The sequence below is a fragment of the Asparagus officinalis genome, chromosome 8, assembly GCF_001876935.1.
Source record: "Asparagus officinalis chromosome 8, Aspof.V1, whole genome shotgun sequence".
In the NCBI taxonomy this organism is placed as follows: Eukaryota; Viridiplantae; Streptophyta; class Magnoliopsida; order Asparagales; family Asparagaceae; genus Asparagus; species Asparagus officinalis.
The window spans coordinates 17,262,004-17,266,616 of record NC_033801.1 but is presented as its reverse complement, the minus strand read 5'-3'; the positions used below and the strand labels follow the sequence as shown (position 1 = coordinate 17,266,616).

General features: G+C 40.5%; 1 long non-coding RNA gene across 1 annotated transcript; it reads left to right on the top strand.

Moving 5' to 3' along the window:
* On the top strand, positions 2,253–4,394 carry LOC109820372. The gene is made up of 3 exons (XR_002241826.1): positions 2,253–2,528; positions 2,620–2,697; positions 4,150–4,394. It is a non-coding gene; the product is annotated as an uncharacterized LOC109820372 (long non-coding RNA).

Genomic DNA, 4,613 nt, shown 5'->3' with positions numbered 1-4,613 from the left:
TATCCAGCGAAGTTCAACTTAATTAACTTCACGTCGTTCGACTGGAGAGGCTCACCCACTCAGCGCCTAATTTATTTTAAGTCTCACGTGGGAGTGATCTCCGGGGATAAACCCCTGATGATTCAGTCATTCGTGGGCACCCTTCGCGAGGCGGCCTTAAATTGGTATTGACGTCTCAGGCCTGGGAGCATCAACTGCTGGGACAATATGGAAAGCTTGTTCCTTAACAACTTCTTCGACGATGATACCGAATTGTTGATCGGAGATCTTCTAGATGAGAAACAGAAGGACGGTGAGTCAGTTGATAATTTTGTCAAACGCTTCCATAACAAAGCAATGAATTACAGGGATCCTGTCACAGAGGAGTTTATCTTATAGACATGACACAACAATCTCTCCATTGATGTCCTGGAAGCCCTGGGGGTCATACCATCCAAAACTTAGAAAGAGTTAAAACTACAAGGTGAACAGGCCGAAAGCTTTATCAAAAGGAAGAAAGCCGAGAGAGGCTAACCGACGGCTGAGGCACCTACAACTGCTGTCAACATTCATCAACAACAACCTTAGAGGCAACAAGGGACTCTTAATCCGAAGTTCTAGGAGGAGTATTCTTTCAAAGATGATGAAGTTCTTGCCATTTTCAAGTACCTCCTCGCCAACAACAAAATCAAGCTGTCACCTATCGAAAATCAGGAGGAAGCAAATAAGATTTCGGATCCAAAGTATTATGCATATCACAGGAGGGTTCATCGCCCCCACTAAGGCTTGTATTACTCTGAAAAATAGCATTCAAGCCTTTGTTGACGCCGGTATCATGACAGCAAAATAAGCCAAATGAGAACACCATCCTCCGACAAGTGTATGAGACTAAACTGCTCCCCAACCTCCGACAGGTATACGAGGTTAAACGGCTTCCCTTATTTCTAACAACGGGAAGTTCCTGAAGAATATTACTCTTAATATTCTTAAGGATAACTATAAATAACCGTAAATTTTTAATACTAGTTTAAATAATTTTTCTAGCATTTAAATATTAAGATTTTATTTTTTAAAAAAGAGTATTTGTATTTCCCTAAATTTCTAGAATTTTCTATAATTTAAAAGTTTGTTTTTATAATTATATTTGTATTTCCCTAAATTTCTAGAATTTTCTATAATTTAAAAGTTTGTTTTTATAATTATTTTAATGATTTTGCTAATTATAAATTTAATTGTTACGATAAAGACTTTTAAATTAATGTTTGGTTATTCATTATTATTACTATTATTATTATTTGTATTATTAATTATCTTGTATTATTATTAATATTTAGCTGCTACATATACCTGTAGCAGGCATTGTATACATTGTTGTACCCCTTTCAGTCTAATCCTACTCCACTCTGTATCTCTCTCTCCAATAATTCATCCTCTCTCTCTCCTACCCCACTTCCCTAATTCCCTCCCTCTTTCACGCAAATACTCTGCCTCGTGTTTCCCCCTCTTTTTTTAATCTCTCGTGCTCTCTCTCTCTCTCTCTCACTCACGAGCTCTCTTTCTCTCTCTCTACAAAATCTCATCTCTCTCTCACTTTCTCCCAGTTCACTCTCTCCCTCCCTCTAAACACAAGCCGACCTCCATCAGCGCCTCCACCTCATCCCACGTGTCGAAGATCCTACTTCTTAACGCTTTTGCCCGTCTCGGCACATACCCTCCTCCTCCAACAAAGTCCTACAACCGGATTCTAACTCTACGCCAAATTTACTCATCAATCGCCTTATACCACGCCTCGAACGCCTTTTGCAATTCACGAAGCTCCGACATCCCGCGCCAATGTCCTCCCGTCGACGCTCCCTCCCACCCTTCCCAGCAGCTCGTTAGCCCGAGCTCGCGACGAACCGCCGAGCCAGCTATCGCCCGCCTTGCCGCCCGTTCTCATCCGCGCTCTGAGTTCTTACCGCTCGTCTTCATCGCGATGAACATCAGAACCGCCACACCACCGGTCCCTGAGTCTTACCCCCGCTGCCGGCGAACTCCAAGCCCTTCACCCGGCGCCCAGACCACTACACCAGCCCGCAGCCCTCTTCCCTCAACCACCTGCTCGTCGACGCTCCACAAGTCCTTCAACCGCCGCCATCACCATCCGACAGTGCTCTAAGCCAGCCTCCACTCGAGCTCCTCCCACCCTCAGCCAGCCTCCAGTCTCCTCCCTATTCTCCCGCACCACACCATAAGCCCACGCAGCAAGCTCGCTACCCTCCTCCCAGTCGCCAGATGCCCCCTCCCGCTGCCCTTGGCTGCCGCCCGAGCCCAGCTCCTCATCGTCGTGCTACCTGAAACCCAGCTCTGCCTCCTCCGCCCCTCGTCGCCGCCTGCAGTCCCCCGCGGCCGCCGCCTTGGCCACCGCCGCCGACGAGCCTGAGCCAGTGAGCTCACTGCAAAAAACTGCAGTTCGGAGCCAACTTCGCACGTGTTTTCCGGCCAACTCTGACCTCCGTTTCCGTCGATTCCTTCGTCGGTGCATAGCCCTTCGTGTTGTCTATCACACGGTATATTCTTTTCACTTGGACTCCCTATCTACACCTCATTATACTTGTTTGAATATCGCACATCATATTAATACTCTAATTATAATTGTAGATGTCGTTTCCGCGAAACCTGTCGTAACGCTGTGCAACCACCCCGACAACCTCTACTATGGTCCACGATATACCCAAGGTAAGATCCCACTTGCTCATATCTAAATTTTGTATTTATTATAAATTATCTAAAATTTTAGAGCTGATATATTTATCTGCATGAGATTGTTTGATGAATAATATTAGATAAATCATAATTATGTGATAAATAGTATTTTTAGAATAATTATAATAAATTAAATGAATTTATTTCAATAGCAGAATCATTTTTGGATAATTATATCAATTAAAAAGAATTTATTTAAGAATGAAATCATTTTAGAATAATTATAATAATTTTTAGAAATTATCTTGTGGAAGAAATCATTTTAGAATGATGAATATTGTTAAAAAGAAATTATTTAGGAAAATAGAATATTTTAAATTAATGAGAATTTATCTTATTTTTGAATTTACGAATTTATTATTTAAAAGATTGTTTTTAGAATTATTATAATGAGAAAAGAATTTATTTTATAAAAAAAAGAATTATTTTGAAGTAAATAAATTATTATTTTAGGAGATTATTTTAGAACAATTTTATGATTCAAATTCTTAATTTTGACTATCTGATATTGTATGATATTAATGTACATGATTAGTTGCATTGATTGTTCCTTGTTGTGAATAAGAATCGTTAGGAGTTTATGACTATAGTGACCTGTGTGACATGAATAAGACCTAGAGGCTTGTGTGTTGTTGACTTAGAAAATACAAGAGAGTTGGGATGGGAAAGTCAAGGTTCATGTGATCGGATAAGGCTGTTGATGTATCTTCCAGGCTCGCACCAGTGGTCGATGTCGCCACTGAGGTTGGTTTGTAGGGCTAAAGTGAAGTGTGTACATCACTTTGGTCAGTGGGAATTTATTTCGTCACCCAAGTTCTGTTTAAAGTTCGGACCAGGCAGATACAGATTGCGTGCAGTCCTCTAGGCCGCATGTGTAGCGGGATTGGATGCACTAGAGGATTTGTAAACAGTCAGTTATCCGATGACAGGACCGTTGACTCTGTGTGAGATGTGACCAGTGACCTGTTATAGAATGGCTAGTTACATGACCTTGTTTCTTAGCTAGGTATGATTTCTTGTGAGATACGGACCAGTTATATTTCTTTTCATACATAGATCGGGATTAATATTTAATTATCTACAATTTGAGACTATGATATATACATGAGCGTTTCCTTGTTTGGATTATTTCGCTCGACGTACTACGTCTCTTGTTGTAGATTTTTAAGTATTAATTCCATCTAGTGTATAACCCTGTACTTGGATGATTATTCTGATCGCTAGCTGCATGACCTCGTTACCCGATTGAATTTAGTTTATTCTGATTATTCTATTCTAGTAGTAAATTATATTTATATTATTAATATTTCAGTTGCATCTTTCTATTGTTATTACCATTATTGCATTGGTCGCACGATCGTTTCTATTCTTCCTTTTGAGATCTTGCCGTGTGCCATACACGCTGACGTACTCCTGTTCTCTCAGGTTGTACGTCAGATTTAGAGGACAGATAACTACATTTTGGAGTAGTACATGAGCCAGAGGATCCTCCACAGGAGTGCTTCGTAGATCGAGCAGAAGAAGACGAAACTTAGTTATTCTCTTTAGTTGTTCGATAGTCTTAGCTTACTTTTAGTACTTTTTATTTTTGCCTGATCGATGTATTTTATATTTCTTCGGTATTTCATTCAGATCATTTTGTATAAGGGCATGTTTGGCCCGAATATTATGTCTGGGATGATATTTCAGTTGTGATATGTATCATTTTGTTCTAAGTTGTTATTATATTCTCGCTACTGTGATCGGAGACCTATGCCTTTGTTCTATATTTGTTTGATGCTAAGCATATTAGATTGAGCAGAAGGAGTCTAGTACTTATTTCTCCTCAGTCTAATACGTCGCGGGCTTGTTCACGTTCTGATTCCCTGGTATTTTAGGAAGCGGGGCGT